This window comes from Miniopterus natalensis, chromosome 4, assembly GCF_054644295.1.
Source record: "Miniopterus natalensis isolate mMinNat1 chromosome 4, mMinNat1.hap1, whole genome shotgun sequence".
Taxonomy (NCBI): domain Eukaryota; kingdom Metazoa; phylum Chordata; class Mammalia; order Chiroptera; family Miniopteridae; genus Miniopterus; species Miniopterus natalensis.
In genome coordinates, this window is record NC_142084.1 from 13,568,081 (window position 1) to 13,591,154 (window position 23,074).

The following is a 23,074-nucleotide window of genomic DNA, read 5'->3' on the forward strand; positions in this document are numbered from 1 at the left end:
TGACCCAACAATCCCACTCTTGGCTATATTCACCCAAGTTAAATGAGTACTTACATCACACAGAAACTATATGCTAATGTTTATAGCAGTATTACTAATAATTACCCAATACTGGAAACAACCCAAAAGAGTGAATGAATGAACAAATAAGCTGTGGTATGTCCATGCAATGGAATACTACTCAGCAATGGAAAGGAAGGGACTATTGACATTTGCAACAATTTGGATGAATCTCAAGGCAATATGCTAGATGAAAGAAACCACTGTCAAAAGGTTGTATGTTATATGATTCCGTTTATGTGACGTTCTCAAAAAGACAAAACTGTAGTGACAAAGAACAAGATCCTGGGTGACCACAGATCTATTTGGGGTCAGGGATCAGGGAGAGCGTCTACAAGGGGATAGCTGGGAGTTTTATGGGGAGATGGAGCTGTTCTGTCCTGACTATAGTGGTGGTTCATGAATTTGTACCTGCATTAAAATTCATAAAACTGTACACCAAAAAAAGTCCATTATCATGTATAATTTAAAAAATAAACAAAATTATATGAACTAATGCATACTTAGCTATTAGTTGTTTCAAGGTCTGTGGTATAGACTGCATCTCCATGCACCTAATTTAATAGAGTCAACTGCTACAGTTCACGCAGTGTACCCAGCCCAAAGATGAGAGAAAAGAAAATGCTGTAAATCATGTAAATAGTGCAGGTGATTTTGCCTGGCCACCTCCCTCAATTAGCATGTGCTTGGAGTGCAGGAGAGATAGAAAAAGTCAATCTGATCTTCTTTTACTTGGTCCCAGTTCCCACATGTGCTTCTCATAGCATGGGCCTGTCTCTACACTGAATATGCTACTAGTGCTAATAGGATATTTCCTAAAATATGACCCCAAAGCACAAGCCAACTACTACTCCATCTGGTAGTAATCCAAAGAAACAGGAATGAGTTTCGACAGTAGAGGAAAACTGGCTGTGTTTGGTTTATTGGGATCCAGTTTGGTGTCTTCCTAAGAGAGTGTCAAGGGTAACTTGGCTCTATGTAACTTTTACCATATATGCTGATAATGATTTAAGAGCAGCTCTGTTGCTCAGAGATCAGAAAGTCAATTGATGTTTAATCCAGGTTGTCATATGCACCTACTGGATTGGTATTTGGAATTGTTTATAGTGCTTATGCAATATCCGTTTAAAATGTACCAGCCATTGTATTAGCTCAATATTTGGGCAACAGAGACATTTAGACCCAATAATAAATGTAGGGTCTATCCCCATGGCCTTCACATCTCCCATAGTTTCAAGTTAACAGAGGGCAGCTAGTATAATGCATTACCCCTCCCAACATGAATGAGTCTTGGCCTAAAAGAACTTCTGTTTGAGAGTGGTATTTAGAATCTGGAGCATACTCTTTTCATTGCTAAGAGTTCACAAATTCTCCATCTTTTAAAGTTGGATTTGATTGGTGATGGAAGATTTGACTCAGGGTGGAGAACACACAGTACAGTCTACAGATGATGTGTTGTGAAATTGTGCACCTGAAACCCGTATAATTTTGCTAACCCAATAAATTCAATAAAAAGGGAAAAAATAAAATTGGATTTGATTTCTAGAAAAGCATATGTCATTCTGAGCTAAATCTTATGTTTAAGTAAGATAATTCTGTTGGAGAGACTAATTTTGGTAAAAAAGAAAAAAGAAAAGGCATGGCTAGGAAGCAATGAGCTAGTTTGGGGGTCTCCCAAACTGTTTAAGACCCATATAGAGTAGAAAAATATCAAAAAAAATGGCAAATTGTCTTTTAAATGTCTTCAGCTCAAGTGGGTTAATCCCTCAAGTTGACTTCTTTGAACAAGGCAATATTAATTTGAAAAAGTTCTAAAAAAATTTTAAAGTCATGTTTCTTGAGTCCTTGTTTTGTTAAGAGGAGAGTTTTAATGTAAGCGCCAGAGGTATTTGATTGAAAAGGCCACGTTGGGTAATGCATAGGCTTGAACAAGATACAGTTAGCCCTGGCTGGTGTGGCTCAGTTGGCTGGAGTGTCGTCCCGTACACCAAAAGTTGGCAGGTTCGATTCCTGGTCAGGGCACATACCTAGGCTATAGGTTTGATTCCTGGTCGGGATGCCTACAGGAGGCAACCAATCGATGTTTCTTTCTCTCTCTTCCTTTCTCTAAAAATCAATAAAGTTTTTAAAAAGGTAAAAAAAGATATAATTAATTGCTAGTATTTTATTGCACTGAAATCATGTGCAAGGCACTCTCCTAAACATTCAACTAGTGTTATTTAATCCTCACAGCAACTTTATGCAAAAACTTCTGTTGCTGTGCCCAGTTCATAGTAGAGGGCTCAGAGCCAGAGAGGTTAAGTAACTTGCTAGTGATCAAACAGGTGGTAAGTGCAAGTCCAGGCTCCCTGACAAGGCCTGCCTGGCACTCCAGTGCCTCCTTCCAAACCACCATGCAAGCTGCCTTCCTGGAGATGCCCAGGAAAGGGCTGGGATGGTAGCCCAACAATCTAAGACAGTAAATGGGAACCAAGAGAGATACAGGACACAACTGGGGATTCAGGATGATGACTTAGGAAGATGAGGTGCCAAGTGGCTAAAAACCCTTTGTTCTGACCCTCCAACATCTGAAATGTTGTCCAGAGTAACCCATCATTTACAATTTCACCAAACTATTTCATTTATTAATTCACTCAACAAGTACTATTGAGCCCCTATTATGCGCTAAGCTCTAAATTGGCTAGGCACACACAGAGAATTGAAGCTAACGACATTTCTGATTTCAAGGAGCTTTTGGTCTATTATGTGGACTATATTTTACTTTAAGGCACTTCATCAAAGACAATGTATTATGGATGCATCTACACCCTACGCAGAAGCTCACCCTGCAGAGTGGTCACCTGCACTCAGCATTGCAACCGCACCCAGCAGGGCTGCCCCGGGGGTCAGCTCTTTATCTCTGAGCAGCACCAGCTCTTGCTTGTTCGCGTGCTGGACGACAGAGGGGCACTTTGTGAAACTGGGGTGTTGAAGATGTAGATGGTCAATGGAATGCTACTCAGCCATAAGAAAAGATGAAATACTGCCTGCCATTTAGGACCACGTGGATGGATCTTGAGAATATCACACTAAGTGAAATAAGTCAGAGGAAGTTAAGGACCATATGATTTCACTCATATGTGGGATATAGAACTGAAAGCAACAAATGAAAAAACATGAAAAACAAACAAAAACCCATAGACACGGACAACACTATAGTGGTTACAAGAGGGGAAAGGGGGGGTGGGAGGGTAGTAAAGGGTAAAGGGGGACAGATGTGTGGTGACAGAAGAAGATTTGACTTTGGCTGACGGGCACACAATGTAATATACAGGTGATGTATCATAGAAATGTGTACTCAAAACATATAATTTTATTAACCAATGTCACCTAATTTTAAAAAGATTTTGTATAAATTTGATTTTGCTCAGCATTAATAAATCAATTCACATTTTAAAAAATAGACTAGAGTTGGGCGGTGTGGCTCAGTGGGTGAGCATCGACCTAGGATCCAGGAGGTCATGGTTCGATTCCGAGTCGGGGCACATGCCCGGGTTTCAGGCTTGACCCCCAGTAGGAGGTGTGCGGGATGCAGCCGATCAATGACTCTCATCATTAATGTTTTTATCTCTCTCTCCCTCTCCTTTCTTCTCTCTGGAATCAATAACTCCCTCCTTACATGACAGGGTATGAGACTCTTCTGATCTCAGTAGTCTTTGCATTTTGGTTGAATGCACATTGTTTATAAAAACTTAAGGAGGCTATAGATAATATCTTCCACCACAGGGTCAACCCCTTCTTCCACTGGGCAGGGAGGCTGGAGTTGGGGGCAACACCTCACCCAAACCTGTGACTGGGCTGGGTCTCTTTCTGGTTTGCTCCGGGCCCTGTGTCCAAGTGAGAGCCTGACACACTGACCAGGACTCCATTCCCCAGGAGATCCTGGACTTCTCAGTGCTAACAAAATACAGAAAATTCCACTCTGCTTTCAAGAGGTGTTTTATTTTTAGTCTCCTGCTCTGTAAGTTTAGAGTTCTGCAGATTTCTTGAGGGGAAACCAGCTGTGTGCTTCAGGTCCCTCAGGTCTCCAAATTTTGTCATTCCTGCCTCACACCAATGCCAAAATTTCTGGTTTCCTATCCCGGATTCTCAGCCCTGGCTACCCAGAATTGACATGTGCTCCCTCCCTGCGTAAAGGGGACTGCAGGCGGATCAGCTCCATTGCCCCTGGGGCCCTATTAACCAGAGTTCCTCCCCCAGCAGGTCAACATCTCCTCAGAACCATGCACTTAAGGAAAATTCTGCTCTGCTTCTCAGAGCTTTTTCAGTTTGGCTTCTAAGTCTCTGACCCAGCACAGCTTCCGAATTTAGCAAATGTCTTGAAGGGGACACTGGCCTGGTGTTGAGGCCATTCGGATCACCAGTTCTGGTCACCCCAGGGCTGCGTAACTGCCACAGCGTCTGCTGATTTTTCCATCCCAGCAAGGGCCTTTGCTGAAGCCAACTTAGGCGTCTCAGCCTCTTGGCCAGACGCAGAGATGGCAAATGTCCCCTGGGAAGAAGCTGCTAAAGATTCTTTATTTATCCCCCTCTGGGAGTTTTCATCTGGAATGTTAGCTCATCTAGTCCTCATAGCTTTTGCAGTTCTCTGATGCCTTGAAACAGATTTTTAAAAATGTATCTGGCTGTCCTAGTTGCACTCAGGTGGAGTGTTAAGCTCCATTCTAGGAAGACCCTGTGTGTACCTATTAAAATGGCAGCAGAACTGGGTCGGTTAGGTCGCTGATACGGAGGACTCTGTCTGATGCCATCCACTTGGTTAACTGTATCTTGACCCCAAATATTACTAGTTTGTATCTCATGAGACTTACATGCAAAATATGATAAAAAGACAGAAATGGGATTCAAGAAGATTACCAAATGGGTTGTAGACTCTTTGATGCCTGCTTTCTAATAAATTCTGTATGTGTGAAAGGTTTGGGTTTAAGGCTTGTTCTCATTTGAACCTGGCAGCAAAGCCATAGGAGAGATCTTTAACTGTAAAGTAGCTTCACATTTACTTAAGGCCACCAGTTCTAAAAATAAACAATAATTGTGAGTGATCAAATTGGTTCGGTCCATTCTCAACATGGCTCATATAGAGACCAACTTATATCTTTTCAATGTATGTCGCTTCTTGAGTAGTAAATGCTATAAATCAACAAAGCAGCATATGAAGCATTATATTCTGTTTTGTTTTGTTTTAAAAATAACTCCCTGTCCACTGAGCAGTTTGATGAACACGATTCCACCTCTGGTGCTCTTGACTGTCTTAGAAACTTCAACTCTAGGTCTTCTCAGTCTCGCTTTTTTCCTTGCCTAGTGCTTATGTGCTCATCTCTATATTTACCAAACTCCTAATTCTAGATCTCTTTAATTGATCTTTTCTAAAAACTCCTTCTCCAGCTCCATGTTACTTTATTTGTTCATTCAACAGAGATTTATTAAATATTCCTTTATTACTTTTACAGCTATGAATACATGATAAACACACTGTGGTCGTAGCAGAGAAAACAGTGGTATTTGATTCTATACACCTAAAAGTAATTGGTATTTGTACAATCACCATTTTCTCTAAAACGCAGAGGCTGAACAACGTATACCTTTGCTCAGCACTTCATCGAAAACCTTAGCATACTGCTTGCATGTAGTTGGTATTTAATGAATTTGTTACACTAATAAATTAGTCAGTGAACAATGTGGAGTAGTCAGAGTCAGTCCTCTGCATTTGTCATCTAGGGAGGAAGTAAAAGAAACACACAGCCCGACCAGGCGTGGCTCAGGGGTTGAGCATTAACCTAGGATCCAGGAGATTGGGGTTTGGTTCCCGCTCAGGGCACGTGCCCGGGTTGCGGGCTCCATTCCCAGTGGGGGGCATTCAGGAGGCAGCCGATCGATGACAACTCTCTCATCATTGATGTTTCTCTCTCTCCCTCTCCCTTTCTCTCTCTGAAATCAATAAAGATATTTTTTTTTTTTTTTAAAAAAAGAACCACATACATCTGTAATAACCTCCACTTGCTACTCCTGAATTTTGTCTAAAATAAAAACCCCTGAAAACCAGAGATCTGTTTGGCACTTCAGGACAAAGAAAGCAAGAAAACATTTTTAAAAAGTCAGCCTTTGCTTTTTGAAAGGACAGAACAATGAGGATAGAAGGATCAGCAAAAGAGAGAGGCTCACACGCCACTCTTGAAAAGACAAAAAAACACACAAAACAGGCAGAGGTGAAGGTTTCCATTCAGACCTAGAACAACAGAGCCATGAAAAGGCAGGAATTCGGAGGTGTTGAAAAGTCAATTTAGATTCAACAAGACAGTAAGTTGAATTGACTCTCTAGGTAGAAACTACAAGAAAAGATACACGGAGGAGCCCTGCCGCCCAGCAGAAGGAAGCTTGTTTTACTGATTTTCCTGTTTCAGGCCCCAGGGCCGCACCGCAGTCCCATCGCTCCCACATCCTGAGTGTTCTGAACAGGAGGCGCTGAGAAAGGGGGTGTGTGCGCACTTTGTTATTTATGAACATCTTTCAGAGGCCATCTATGCTAAAGACACGGTTTCTTTTGCCTGTGGGTTTCTCTCTCTTTTTTGTCATTTTAAACAGAAAGAAAATGAAGAAATAAACTCTCTGATCAAAGCCCTTGTGTCTTCATCTTTACTCACCTTCCCTGGGGAGAACCTTTGCCGGCGTTGATGTAACGTTCATGCATGGTAAGCAGCACACTGAACGTAACGTGTGTGCAACATATGCGACGCGGGGGATTCTGTGATGCTGGTGAGTTGAGGATGGCTCCAAATTCACTTTTGCGTCGATGCAAAGGGTTGAGGTCAATGCCAAGCCCAGAGCAAGCATTTGGTAAGCAGTCAAATGAATGACTCGATGAATGAACAAAAAACAAGTTGAACAATATGCATGTAGGAAAAACACTATAGAGAAAGTCATCCAAGCTCCCTCCTGGGTCATAGGTTTATTCTATCATTAACAATTTATTATATCAACAAATGAAACAGTGAAATGAGTCCAAACTTGCTTTGCACGTCTAAAAAATTTCTTGCAGTATAGGTGTCTCAGATTCAAAGAAAAGGAGACAGAACTTTTAAGTCTTATGTATGTAGACCCTGATTTAAAAACAAGGAGCCCGGCCAGGTGTGGCTCAGCGGTTGAGCGTCGACCTGGGATCCAGGAGATCGGGGTTTGATTCCCAGTCAGGGCACATGCCCAGGTTGTGGGCTTGATCAGTGACTCTCTCATCATTGATGTTTCTATCTCTCTCTCTCCCTCTCCTTTCGTCTCTCTGAAATCAATAAAGATATAGTTAAAAAAATAAAAATAAAAACAAGGAAACAAAACATAGCCAAACACTATTCCGTTCGATTAGAACATACAGTGAGAGATGAATGGATGCCAGGCCTAAGTTTGGCTTCCTGCTCCCTCTCTATTAACTGTTTAACAAAGATGTTATTTCACTCCTTAGAGCCTGCTTCTCCACCTGTGAAATAACATCATAATACTTAGTTGGAAGATTGCATATTAAGTTAGTATATATCCTAGGTAAGTTTGTGAAGTTGTGGGTCGTTTTCTTTTGATAAGGGTTTCCCATTTAGCTGTTTTTCTCTTGAAGTATGTTCACTAATGACCTTTTAGATGCTGACTACAAAGTGATGTGCTCGTGCCATTGTCCAAGAGAAATGGGATTTATTAGGTTGATTGGAAAAGTAAGAATACAGTAAGTACATTGATACCAAGAGAGGGTTTCTTCTTATCGGATCACAATTCTCATTTTCTTTGGACATTCTTCCATCTCTATGAACCTCTTGTAGGCACTGCTCACAAACACCAGAGAGGTGTTACTGGACAGGCCCCTGAGTAAGAGGGAGAGGGCTGTCCCCAGCCTTGATTCTTGCCTTCTCCTGTGAATGAATTTATACGAGAGACCTTGATTATGTTGTGATGAAGCCAATTTTATTAAAGCAATTAAAGCAAGCACCTTTATTAAAGAAGCAAGGCAAGCACATCTGGTTTATGAAGCACAGATGGGCTCTCAGCTAATCTGAAGAGCGAACTGGGTGGGGGGTTGAGGCGCTTTATACCCTCCTGTCCGTAGGTTTCGAAATTCCTCTGCTGAATATTTTGGTACAGATTAATTCTCCAGGCCCCTTTTTACTTTGCTGTGGCCTTCCCTGAATTCATGAGAAGCACCCGACAATTTTATCTTTCTCTTTATCTCAAGTGAAGCCTTGAGACGGCTGGCTTCTTTGCTTAGGGAGTAAAACTGCCTTTTTTTTTTTCCCCTTTCCCCTTCCCCCCTCTTTTCTGCATTTTCTCCTTAGGGAGGCTTTTAACCATTTGCTTTCCATATCCTTGGCTAGGGAAGATAATGGCTTGTTATTTACAAGCTGGCTGCAAATTGCCCACACCGCGTGGCTTTGTTTTAACTTTCCTGTCTCAGTTTCCCTATTCCACCTGCGCTGGAATTTTCCTAGCTTCTTATTGCCTTGTAACAGACCCTTCACATTCACTCTAAATCCAGTTATGACAGTTCTCTGGAACATAGAAGGAAGGGGCCCAACAGAGGTCTGATCTTTTGGGGTTAGGCCACTACTTTCCCCTGACTGCAGCCAGCAGCCTGGAGATTTCTTCTGGCTGACTGTGTATTGTCTCTTTAATGTGCTTTTATTCTATTTGAGAACACCACAATCCCCACGCTCACAGGTGGACTCAGACAGCCTTGTGTATCACCTCTTTATTCTCTGGGAGCAGAGAACTTTGGATCGCTTTAAAATAAGGCCGAGAGATCACAAGGCCATACAGAACCACTGTTCCTTTTTGGCTATGGCAGTTGTTCCCAGACCTCAGCCATTTCAGTATGACAGCCATGATTTTTTGTCACACTGGCCTACCCAACTCATATCCTCATATGTTTATCATAGTTGCTTCGTATTTATTTAATATTCTTTTAAATTACTTTCCTTTTAACCCAGAATTATTTAAAAGGAAACTTTATGTTATCATTTTAATGGTAAGAAATGACTGTAAAAAGAAATTTAAAAATTTAAATTCTAGCTAGCCAGTTGCCAGAGGTTCTGAGCTTGCAACTTAATTCTTTTTAGATAAAAATGCAGATTACAAAGTGTAAAAGCTGCGTTAAAAATGTAATAACTCTGAGCTCATACTTTCTGCTTCATGAAATCAGCATCGAGGAAGAATTAAAAAGGGAATCACTCCCTTACTCATGGCTCAAGGAGACTTAATGCTTCATCTAAGGATTCGCAGCAACTAGAAAATGTGTGCTACAAGTGGGGCACTAAGGGAATCCCATTTCTCGGGTTACAGGGACTTGCAGGCTCAGTGGGGCCCAAGGAAAGCACGTTGGTGTCATGCCCAACATACACAGAGAGAAGACACACCTTTTTGGTGAATACACTGGCACATAGCAGACATTTAACAAATGTTGCCTTCCCAGAAGCCCCTCCCACCTTCCCTCTCATCCTTGGAAATTTTGCTTTAGAGAAAACAATGAGTTCTTACTGAGGGCTCTGTATTACTGAGGACCAAGCAGTTCCGGGTAGTATTTCATTCAATCTTCACAACACTTTCATCATTTTATAACTGAAGGAACTTTTGAAATTTATAAAATATATATAATTGGGGAAAATTTAATAGTTGAGAATCAGACAGGTAAATCACCCAGGGCAGATAGCATAGTGTTTGGGTTCTACCACCCCAGATATAATTAGTACTGAAGAGTTACCCAGCTAATTAAGTCAAACAGACAAAACAAACCACAGTTACCCCAATTATCTGAATTTTGGCTTACCATTATTCAAGTTTGGCTCAGAAATGATACTCTTCCTTTTCTTTTCTAGGAATAGTTTTGTTTTGATTTTGGCTTTGGTTATCTGGCTGATTGCCTTGGTTCTCTCAGCAGTGACTACCGCATTACTGTTCACAGAGGCATTTCATAAATTTAGATAGTGGGAGGAAGTCGTGAAAGAAAGAAAGAAAGAGAGAGGGAGGGAGGGAGGAAGGAGGATGTGTCTTTGTAAAAAAACCAACTTGAAATATACACCTGAGAATTGAGGTCCAAGCCAAATGATTGCAAATAAGCCTCACACTTTCCATCACTTTCACCATTTAAGAAAATGCTCATTGAGTTTCTTTGACATGCTAGGCTGAAAATGGAGCTCAAAGCACTGGCCCTGCTCTCCTACCAGGGCTGTATGACAATGCAGGGGGACATGTTCCCAGAGGTATTATATCCATACATTGCTCACCCTGGAGACCCAACTGGATGTTCTGCCCTTATAGAAGCTCTAGCTCTGCAGGACCCTTTGGAGCTATGGTCACATCTGGCCAAGGCTTAGGGGATGAAGCTAAGAAACTCCTGATTCTATGTAAGTTCTCCAAGTCGTGGATTTGTAAATGTGGAAACCCAGCAACACCATTCCCAGCATCCATGTCCTGTTAATCATATTTTCTCAGCCCCGAACAATTCAGTCACCGAATAGATTTAAGATGTCAGTTACTCAAATGCAGACATTACTTCTCCGAAACAAAACAAAACAAAACAAAGCAAAACAAGACAGGACACATTTCCCAAAGTGAAAAACATGTTACCTCAAGTATCTGATTTGTCAAATTGGGGGGTAATAATTAGGTGGATGGATGCCTCAGTTGTCTCCTTCATTTTGAATATGCGTGTGAGAGCCCACAATATAGTTCTACGTATAAACCATGGAGATTTTTCTCCAGTGTCTGAGTTTGAAAAGTCCAGTGCCTCCTAAAATTCTGTAATACTTGTAAACAAGCATGTTTGGCTCTCAGCAGTTTTCCATTTAGTTAAAAAAAAAAAAAAAATCTCGGGGAATAGTTTAGTAAATATTCAGTCTGTGTGGTTTTCCTATGTTTATGGGCATGTTATCACAAGATAACTTTTACTTCCTCATTATAAAAATCTTTTAAAATTGCCCTTTGAACCTCCACTCAGATTTTTGGGATTTATGACAGTTTGTGTTTAATCTGCAGACAGAAGCACTGAACCAACTGAAGTTGTGGGCTTGCTGAATTTAGTTTCCTCAGCTCTCACGGTCAGTCTTAAGCAGCATCCACTGGTAGGCCAAGGGCTTAGCACTGCTGCCTGCAGATTAGCCTTGTACGGGTCCCAGCCCTGAGGACCCCAGGAAATCTGATTGTAAGAAACAACACCTCTCAAGGACAACTTACAACTGAAGAGTCAGAAGCGTACCCTTGAGGGACTTCCCAAAGAAACTGGGAGTGAATATAAAATTAAAGACTATATTTTATCACATAAATTTACGTGAATTTTGCACACATACCTGGAGTTGGCGTGGCTGCCGATATGTAGCTGAATCCATCTACTGGTCTCCGTCCCTAGGCCCACTGCTCTAGCCCAAGCCCCCCCCCCCCAGAACAGCACAGGCCTCCTGATAGTCTCCTCACCACCCTGCTCCCCTACATTCCAATGTCCACACCGCAGCCAAAGCAATCTTTGAAAACTTAAATCTACTCATGTCACTTACCTAGTTTAAGAAAAATAATACAGTGATTTCTCAAAACTTGTAGAAGTAAAGCCATAGACCTCAGCACCGGCTCTTCCTAGCTCTCTGGTGTCACCACACGCCTCTGCTCTCGTCTCCAAGTCTGTGCGGCCGCCACCTGCTCGCTGAGAGCCCCCCCTTCTCTCCTTTACCAACATGAGAAGCAGCGGGCAGTGCTTCTGAGCCCCGGCTCTGAGGATTCAATGAGTTACTACAGGAAAAGTGCTTAGGACAAAGCGTGGCACATAGGTAACTCTCGTGAGTGATGTCACCCAGCTTTCAGCTCTCAGCTCACTTGGCACTTCCCGGGAGGCTGTCCCCAGTGCTCTCAGAGGACGTCAGAACCACCGAGTACGTGCACTTGCAACTTCCTGCCCTTCTTTACAGCACTTGCCACAGTTTGAAGTTATATAATTTTGTGATTATTTGATTAATTTATGTCTCTTCTGCTAGACAGGGACCATGTCTATTTATTCACCATTTATTCCAAGCACCTAACTCAGTGCCTAGAGACTACAAGGTGATCAGTATAGATGTATTCGGGGATGTTGAAGGAATGAGAAGGAAGGAAGGAAGGAAGGAAGGAAGGAAGGAAGGAAGGAAGGAAGGAAGGAAGGAAGGAAGGAAGGAAGGAAGGGAGGGAGGGAGGGAGGGAGGGAGGGAGGGAGGGAGGGAGGGAGGGAGGAAGGAAGGAAGGAAGGAAGGAAGGAAGGAAGGAAGGAAGGAAGGAAGGAAGGAAGGAAAGGAGGGAGGGAGGGAGGGAGGGAGGGAGGGAGGGAGGGAGGGAGGGAGGGAGGGAGGGAGGGAGGGAGGGAGGGAGGATCTTCAATTAAACTGGTTAAGCTAAAGCACCAAAAATATTATTAGAGGTCTAAATATAATATGGGTGCTGTGAAACAGTGACGAATGTTGGGTGGTAACCTATTACCAATTATTTAAAAGACGGAGAGTTAACTGAGATTCTTTAACAAGTATTTGCTTCCTTCCTTCAGGCTGAACCTCGCAGGGCAAGCAGGGCTGCAGGGGGAGAGTGGTTCCAGCGAGGCCTCCATCATAATGCTGACAAGCACGCACTGGGTTTGAATTCCAGCCTGACTACTACCTAGCTATCGACTTTACATCCTATTTTAATCCTCTCCAGTTCATATTTATTTTCTGTAAAATGGGTAATAATGCTTCCTCATAGGGATATTATGAGGCTTGAGTGCACTTTGAATGTAAAGTGTTGTGCTCAGTATCTGGAGCAAAGTATTAGGAAACTGCCAGGCTGGACCCAATCTGAAAACATCCAAGGGAGCAACACAGTTTGTGCTGCTGTGTTATGAGGAGCAGGGGGGATTGAAAGTGAATCACAGCCCTAGAGAAACTCTGCTTCCACTCCTGCAAGACAGGCCACAAAGTGGTCGTATCTTCCAGGGACACGGTGTTCCATCCACCTGGTGCCTACCTTCCTGTTCCCTCCTTTCAACACCCATTATGAACCCCCAGCCCTTAGGGTCTCAGGTGGTGTTTTCATTGTTGACAAAACTAAGTTCCTAATTACTTGAATCACTTCAGTTACTATAACTTGAATTTTTAAAAAATGTATATCATTCTAGAGAGACCACTAATTTTTCTCTAAATAAAATAAAACACAAAATAATCTAGTTGTTCTTTCTCCCCTTAGGCCCTGCCAAAAAGAATGGGGAACATGTACTTTTGAAATCACCTCATGTCTCCTTGATTTCCTCATTTACCAGCAGAAAATTTAATCATGAACCCAGCACAATTCACGGGGAGGGAAGAAAATTTCTCATGCTCCAGTCCTTGGGGAAAGAGACATGAGGCCTATTGCAGAGTGAAAATTCAATAGCTGCCTGACGTTGTAAAGCAAAGGGGATCTGAACCATTTGAACAGTTGCGTGCTTAGAAATGGGGCTGTGTCACCCCTGCTGGAAAAGGACAGTGAACCAGGTTTCCACTCTGTGTTCATCATATGGGGGACTGTAAAGACCTCACAGATGACAGATGACGCAGAAGGATCTTCCTGTCCCTAAAGGCAAAATATGACTTTTGCTTGGTGATTATATAGGCTGGGTCATTATGGCTGGCAGAAAATTAGATTGAAGCTCGATGGCTGTGGGTGGTGAGACTTCCATCCTATAGACAGATCTTAAATTTCACTAGAAATAATCCTAAATCTTATAGGAGTACTCATACCTGTGATCATATAATTTCTTCCATAAAATTCAGGTAATCAGTGATTCTGTGCCTGAAAGACTAACATTGATTCGTGAAACTACTTTTCTCTTGCTAAGAACAGCTAATCTCACTCATTGTGTAGCATAACACATTTATTTCATTTAATTTTGTAATAACCCTTAAAGGGACTACTCTTAGTATCCCTTTTTAACTGATGAGTGTTATCTGGTTAAGAAGTGGAGGAGGTAGGATTCAAACCCTGTCTTTTGGATTGTCCTGCCTTATTGTCTTCCCAGCATTCAGGGCATTACAAAGAGCATAAAGGCCTTTGATGTCCAGAAGTTTCTACCACTTTCCAAAATCTATTTACAAAATTAAAAAGGTCCAGGAATATAATTTATACCTGGTATTTCCGCAGTAAATTTTAGTCTAAAATGGTTACACATTCATTGTATTATTTAATCCTCACGACAACCTGTGAGGTAAATGTTATTTTCTTATTTTACAGATAGAAAACTGAGTCTGGGAGGGGTCAGGGAACCTGCCGTGTGACCCTGCCTGGTGAATAAAAGATAATCCACCCCCGATTCAAACTCCGGTTCGCTGTCTACACAGCCCTCCCCGACTTGGCCTTACCATCCCTCTCAGACCTCGAAGGAATAATCTCTCCGTTGCTTCTGCCCTCCTGTCTTGCCTCACAGCCCTGTGTTCCTTGATGCTTCTTGATGAAAGGCCCAAGTACCAGGAGGCAAGTGCTTGTGGCCACAAGCCTGCGATTATGGACAATCTGATGCAATCATCTTTCCGACTGTATCCTCAAGGAATAAATTGCAGGAGAGGTAGCTGCTAGGGTTTTTTGTTTTGTTTTGTTTTGTTTTAAACAATAATAGACTTTCAAGCTGCTATCAGCGTTTGCGGTTTCTAATCAGCCAGAGCTGCCTGCTCTGTAAAATATGTTGACCTTCTAGGCTGCTGCACCTGCATAATTACTGACTTGGGCAGAAGTTAGCGTTTGCGTATTATTTTGGGGACATAGTTCTGACAACATTGGGAACAGAAAGTATGATAAGTCATTACAGGGCAGGCTGGCTGTGAGAATGGTACTTTCAATTGTACCAGACAAATAGGAAACAGATGAGTTTATATCAAGGCTAGAAGTAAATTTAGGTTTTCTGTACACACTCAACCTCCAGATCAAATAAAAGGGCAATTTTTGTTTCCATCAATTAGAGGAACTGGTCTTGTAGGAGTCACAGCTGGTTTATTTGCCGTGCCTGTGACAGCAATTGTGCCTGCAAAAGCTGATGTACGTCACCCATTTAAACGAGGGTGTACAGTCCTGGTTTTATTTGGTGAGACCTGTCGTCAAACTAAAAAGTTAAAAAGCAATCAACTGTTTCCCTTTGTATGTTATGGCAAACCAAAAAGCTCCCCTGCGTTTTTCAGAATGATTTTCCCTATAAATGGACGATTACCTTGCGTGGTGTCTGATATTAGCTCATTCACTTAAGAATATTTATTGAGTATCTACTATGTGGAAAGTACCATGTTAGCACTGGGGGTATAGTTAAGTATGACACAGGCGGTGCCCCGGCCATCATAGGACTTACATTCAAGAGAGAAAGGCAGAAAAGTAAATTAGGAAGATAGGACATGTCCCTGAATACCTGGGAAAGGTCTCTATGAAGGGGCTGTATAAAAAGAAGCTGGTTAGATGCCAACCTGGGAAAGAGCATGCCAGGCAGTGGTCAGAGCCAGTGCCCCAGGGTGGGACATGCTGACCTGTTTGAGGAGCAGAGTGGGATCTGAAACAGCTACCCGGTGGCAGATACACCCATGTGATGTGGGGTGGGGGTGAGAGAGAATGGGAGTGGAGGCTTTGGAAAGGTACACAGGTGAGGGATCATGCAGGGCCTTGCACACTTTAATGAAAAATTGGGGTGACAATGATGATGACACCTCCACCTGCTAAAGTCTGCGGGGTGCATGTCGCTTCATCCCCTGCCTCCGCCTCCCTCCAACTCCGAGGAAGCGCTGCTGGGTCCTTCATGTTTCCTCAGGTCTTCTCAAAAGTCACAGCTGTTCTGTGGCATTAAGCACAGGTAGTTCTGGTCTTCTGGACACCAGGATTCAGAAGGAAACTCCACCATGGATGCTGGAAGAGACCTCAAGTCTATTAGATTTTTTTTCTCATGGGGAAAATGCCTTCAGAAGTTTTGTTTCTTTGTTTTCCTATCCATTTGGCAGAGAGATGAGCCTTCCTGTTGGGTAATGTAACAGATGAGTATATAAATGACATAATTGTACACAGATATTGCTTGGCTGGATGATACAGTGATGGTGGTCCTTCCAACATGAGAAAATATTACAAATAGAATATATTGAACTTGGCATATTGAGTTTTATGGAATCTCTATAGTTGAATAAATAAACATTTTAAAATCCCTGGGGCAGAGTTGAGCATTCCCTCTGAGTCCCCCAACTGCTCTCTTGGTCACAACTATTCATCCTTCCGAACTCAGCTCAGTCCACAATCACTTCTCAGAGAATGGAAAATGTTACCATGTTACCAATGCCAAAATGTGCAATAGACCAGTGATTTTCTTTTTCTTTTCTTGTTTTAAGTTTCTTTATTTTTATTGTTGAAAATATTATAGATGTCCCCCTTTTATCCCCATTGACCCCCTCCACCCTGCATCCATCCCACACTCAAGCCTTCCCCATACCAATGTCTGTGTCCATGGGTTATGCTTATAAGTATATAAGTTCTTTGATTGATCTCTCCCCATCCACTCCCTCACGCCTGCCTTCCCTCTGAGATCCCTCTGTCTGTTCCATGTTTCCATGTCTTTGGATCCATTCGTTCATTAGTTTATTTTGTTAATTATATTCCACATATCAGTGAGATCATGTGGTACTTGTCTTTCTCTGACTGGCTTATTTCACTTAGCATAATACTTTCTAGTTCCCTCCATGCTGTGCCAAAGGATAAAAGATCTTTCTTTTTTACAGCTGCATAGTTTTCCATGGTGTAAATGTGCCACAGTTTTTTTATCCACTCATCTACTGATGGGCACTTGGGCTGTTTCCAGATGTTAGCTATGGTAAATTGGGCTGCAATGAACATAGGGGTGCATAAGTTCTTTGTGATTGGTGTTTCAAGTTCCTTAGGATATATTCCTAGAAGTGAGATCCCTGGGTCAAATGGCGGCTCCATTTTTAATCTTTTGAGAAAACTCTATACTGCTTTCCGTAGTGGCTGCACCAGTCTGCATTCCCACCAGCAGTGTACCAGGGTCTCCTTTTCTCCACACCCTCGCCAGCACTTGTCGTTTGTTGACCTGTTGATGGTGCCATTCTGACAGGTGTGAAGTGATACCTCATTGTGGTTCTAATTTGCATCTCTGATGATTAGTGACCTTGAGCATTTTTTCATGTCTCTTAGCCATCCCTATGTCCTCTTTGGAGAAGTGTCTACTTAGGTCCTTTGCCCATTTTTTAATTGGATTGTTTGTCTTCCTTTTGTTAAGTTGTATGAGTTCCCTATGTATTTTGGATATTACCTTTTATCAGATGTGTCGTTGGCAAATATGTTCTCCCATACAGTGGGCTCCCTTTTCATTTTGTTGATGGTTTCTTTGCTGTGCAGAAGCTTTTTATTTTGATGCAGTCTCACTTGTTTATTTTCTCCTTAGTTTCTCTCGCCCTAGGAGATGTATCAGCAAACATATTGCTATGAGAGGTGTCTGAGACTTTGCTGCCTATGTTTTCCTCTAGGATTTTCATGCTTTCATGTCTTACATTTAAGTCTTTTACCGAGTTTGAATTTACTTTTGTGTATGGTGTAAGTTGGTCTAGTTTCATTTTTTTGCATGTATCTGTCCAATTTTCCCAACACCGTTTATTGAAAAGACTGTCTTTACTCCATTGTATGTTCTTAACTCCTTTGCCAAATATTAATTGACCATAATGGGTCAATTAATGGGTTCTCTGTTCTGTTCTACTGATCGATATGTCTGTTCTTATGCCAATACCAGGCTATTTTGATTACAGTGGCTTTGAGGTATAACTTGATATCTGGTATTGTGATCCCTCCAACTTTGTTCTTTCTCACGATTGTCATGGCTATTCGGGATTTTTTTTGTTCCATATAGATTTTCAAAGTGTTTGTTCAAGATCTGTGAAATATACCCTTGGTATTTTAATAGGGATTGCATTGAACTTACAGATTGCTTTGGACAGTATGGACATTTTAATGATGTTTATTCTTCCAACCCATGAACATGGTATATTTTTCCATTTGTTTATATCTTCCTCTATTTCTTTTTTCAGTGTTCTGTAGTTTTCCGAGTAAAGGTCTTTTACATCTTTGGTTAAGTTTATTCCTAGGTATCTTATTTTTTTAGTTGCAATGGTAAATGAGATTGTTTTTTTGGTTTCTCTTTCTGAGAGTTCATTATTGGTGTATAAAAATGCCATCAATTTCTGGGTGTTAATTTTGTATGCTGCTACCTTGCTGAATTCATTTATTAAATCTAGTAGGTTTTTGGTGGCGTCTTTAGGATTCTTTATGTACAATATCATGTCATCTGCAAATATTGACATTTTTTTTCCTCCTTTCCAATTTAGACGCCTTTTATGTTTTCTTCTTATCTGATCACTGTGGCAAGGCCAGTACTATGTTGAATAAGAGTGGTGAAAGTGGACACCCCTGTCTTGTTTCTGTTCTTAGGGGAAATGGTTTTAGTTTTTGCCCATTGAGTATGATGTTGGCTGTAGGCCTGTCATATATGGCCTTTATTATGTTGAGGTATGATCCCTCTATTCCCACTTTGCTGAGAGTTTTTATCAAAAATGGGTATTGGATTTTATCAAATGTTTTTTCTGCATCTATTGATATGATGTGATTTTTGTTTTTCACTTTGTTTATGTGATATATCACATTTATTGATTTGCGAATATTATACCAGCTTTGCATCTCTGGAATAAATCCCCCTTGGTCATGGTGTATGATTTTTTTAATATATTGCCGGATCTGATTTGCTAATATTTTGTCAAGGATTTTTACATCTATGTTCATCAGGGATATTGGCCTGTAATTCTCTTTCTTTGTAATGTCTTTATCTGATTTTGGAATTAGGCTAATGCTGGCCTGGTAAAAAGAGTTTGAAAGTATTCCTTCCTCTTGGATTTTTTGAAATAGTTTGAGGAAGATAGGTGTTAATTCTTCTTTGAATGTTTGGTAAAACTCCCCTGTGAAGCCATCTGGGCCAGGGCTTTTGTGTGCTGGGAGCCGTTTGATTACTGCTTCAACTTCATCAGCAGTTATTGGCCTATTTAGATTTTCTGACTCTTCCAGGTTGAGTTTTGGAAGGTTGTTTTTTTCTAGGAATTTATCCATTTCATCCAGGTTGTCCAGCTTGGTGGCATATAGTTTTTCGTAGTATTTTCTTACAATTGTTTGTATTTCTGTGGGGTCAGTTGTTATTTCACCTCTTTTATTTTTGATTTTGTTTATTTGGGTCCTCTCTCTTTGTTTCTTGATGAGTCTGGCTAAAGGTTCATCAATCTGGTTTATCTTTTCAAAGAACCAGCTCTTGATTTCATTGATTGTTTGTATTGTTTTTTTAGTCTCTATGTCATTTATTTCTGCTCTGATCTTTATTATTTCTTTCCTTCTACTTACTCTGGGCTTTTCTTGCTGTTCTCTTTCTAAGTTTTTAAGTTGTAGGGTTAGAGAGTCTATTAGAAGTTTTTCTTGTTTTTTGAGGTAGGCTTGTAGTGGTATGAACTTCCCTCTCAGAACTGCTTTCATTGTGTCCCATAGATTTGGAGTTGTTGTGTGTTCATTTTCATTTGTTTCCAGGAAGTTTTTTATTTCTTTCTTGATCTCTTTGGTAACCCATTCATTGTTTAAAAACATGACTTTCAGTCTGCATGTGTTTAAATGTTTTTTAGTGCTCTTATTGTAGTTGATTTCTAATTTCATGCCACTGTGGTCTGAGAAGATGCTTAATATGATTTCAATCTTCTTGAACTTGTAGAGTCTTGTTTTGTGTCCTAACATGTGGTCTATCTTTGAGAATGTCCCATGTGCCCTTGAGAAGAATGTATATTCTGCAGCTTTGGGGTAGAATGTTCTGTAAATGTCAATTAAATCCATCTGATCTAGTGTGTCATTTAAGGTCATTGTTTCCTTATTGATTTTTTGTCTGGAAGACCTATCCAGTCAAGTCAGTGGGGTGTTAAAGTCCCCTAGTATAACTGTATTGCTGTCAATCTCTCCCTTAAAGTCCACTAGACGTTTTTTCATAAATTTAGGTGCTCCTGTATTGAGTGCGTATATGTTTATCAGGGTTATATACTCTTGTTGGATTAATCCCTTTAGTATTATGTAATGACCTTTCTTGTCTCTCATTATGGTCTTCATTTTGAAGTCTATTTTGTCTGATATGAGTATTGCTACCCTAGCTTTTTTTTTCATTTCCATTTGCATGGAAAATTTTTTTCCATCCCTTCACTCTCATCCTGTGTGAGTCTTTTGCTCTGAGGTGGGTTTCTTGTAGACAGCATATATTTGGGTCATGTTGTCTTATCCATTCAGCCACGCTATATCTTTTTATTAGGGCATTTAATCCATTTACATTTAAGGTTATTATTGAAAGATACTTATCTACTGCCATTTTGTTTCTTTATGCCTATGTTTCTCATTCTCTTTATTTCTCCTTCTGATTATAGCAGCTCCTTTAACATTTCCTGTAATGCTGGTTTTGTAGTGATAAAGTCTTTTAGTCTTTTTTGTCTGGGAAGCTCTTTATTTCACCATCTATCTTGATTGATAATCTTGCTGGATAGAGTACTCTTGGTTTCAGATCTTTGTTTTGCATTACCTTGAATACTTCATCCCATTCCCTTCTGGCCTGTAGAGTTTCTGATGAGAAGTCAGATGACAGCTTTATGGAGGATCCTTTGTAGGTAACAGATTGCTTTTCTCTAGATTCCTTTCAGATTCTCTCTTTGTCTTGAATTCTTGACATTTTAGTTATGATGAGTCTGGGCGTGGGCCTCTTTGGATTCTTTTTTCTTGGGACTCTCTGTGCCTCCTGAACTTGTGTGACTTTTTCCTTGATGAGGTTAGGGAAGTTTACTGCAATTATTTCATCAAACAGGTTCTCTAACCCCTGCTTACTTTTGACCTCCTCTGGCACTCCTATAATACGAATATTGTTACATTTCATGCAGTCCCACATCTCCCTTAGACTGTCCTCCTGTTTTTTAATTGTTTTTTGGTCTCTGATTGAGTGATTTTTTTCTACCCTGTCTTCTAATTCACTGATCCAGTTCTCAGCTTCCTCTAATCTGCTGTTTATTTCTTCCAATGTATTCTTTATTTCTGCTATGTCATTTTTCACTTCTGACTGGTCATTTTTCATAGTTTCCATATATTTTTTCATGCTGTTGAGCATCCTTACAATCAGTATTCTGAACTTTATATCTGAGAGATTGCTTATCTCCATTTCACTTAGCTCTTTTTCTGGAGACTTCTCTTGTTCTTTCATTTGGGGCTTGTTTTTTGGTCTCCCTATTTTGGCTACTTTTTTGGGTTTGTTTTTAAGTGTTAGGTAGATCTGCTAGGACTCTCAGTCTTTTTGGAGGGTCTCTGTTACAGGCCAGTGTCAGACGCAGTTTGTGACTGGCCCTGAGTACCCTGTTTGGAGCTATCAACACCCCTAGGCTTGAGTTCTCCACTGCTGGGACTGGGTGCAACTGGACAGGACCAAGATGCACACCAAAGTCTCCTTTTCTAAGGCCTGCAACAGATCAGGCAAAAACTGAAAGCACCCTGGGGTCTACCTCTGCCTGCAGACTGATTAATCTGATTCTCTTATTGAGCCTCAGGCTATAGAAACACCACAGGGTGGGGCAGCTGGTTGTTATCAGTCTCTTAACAAGCCTCAAGCTGTAGAAACTCCTCTAGGCAGGGTGAGAGGCTTTCCAGCAGGGTGGGGCATTTGCTTCCCCCTCAGGCAAAAGCCAAAAATTCGCTGCCTGAGAAAGATGTCCTCTGCAGTATGAGGGAATGACTTGGCACAGGAATCCAGAGGGGCGTCCCCTGATCTCAGTCTCCGGAGCCCACAACCCAACTCTCCCCACACAGCTCCAGTCCACTCTGCCCTCCCTCTGCTGGAGCCCAAGGTGAGTGGCTGCGCACGAAATTTTGCATTGGCCCTGTAAGAGGGTGCCTGCAGTTCCAGCTGTCTCTCCCTGGCAGACAGAAACCTGGCTGCTTTTCACAGCCATATGTTATGTGGGCACCTTTCTCAGTTCTGGTGCTCTGAGCTGGAAAGCCCAGTCTAGGGTTTAGGCCCCTGAGTCCTCAGTGGGAACCCCCACGGCTAAGATATCCCTCCTGACTTCCAGCTGCTGCCTGTGGGAGCCCAGCCAGCCCTCCTGAGCCTCTGCACTTCCTACCAGTCTCTGTGCGATCTCCACTTTTCCTCCTTGGTTATGAGGGTGCTCTCCAGCTAGTCTTCAGTTGGTTTTCAGGATGGTTTTTCTATGTTTTAGTTGTAAATCCAGGTTGGTCCCGGGAGAGTGTCAGTGTAGCTTCCACTCAGTCCGCTACCATCTTGGATCCCCTAGACCAGATTTTCAACTTTTTTCATCTCCCGGTACACATAAACTACTAAAATTCTGCAGCACACCAAAAAATATATTTTTTGCCAATCTGACAAAAAAAAAAAAAAAAGGTATAATTTTGATTCATTCACACTGGATGGCTGTTGTTGTGTTGGCTGTTGTCATTTTTTTATTTGACAATCTAGGGGAAAAGAGGCCAGTGCCTCTGACTAAATAGGTATTGCATGTTTTGAAAATTCTCATGTCACACCTATTGAAAATCGCTGCTCTAGACAAAGGTAGGCAGGCTGGCAGTAACTTGAGAAATTTCATTAACCTTTTAGAGACAGATACACAGCAGAGACAGGTTAGGTGATGTCTTCAACCTTTCTTCACTTTTCCCCAAGGAAAAACAGGCAAATTCTTTTTTATCCTTTATCCCAGTATTATATATCTTTTCATGTTTCACATCCCCTTTCCACACACCATAACCCTCCCCCCACCACCTACATGAGGGGCAATGGAGTAAACATCATTAAAAAGATGGGATATATCACCCACTGCAAATTCCTTTTTATCCTAGAAGGCCCCATGAAATCTGCATATCTTATATCTGTGATTCTCAACTCCACCCATTA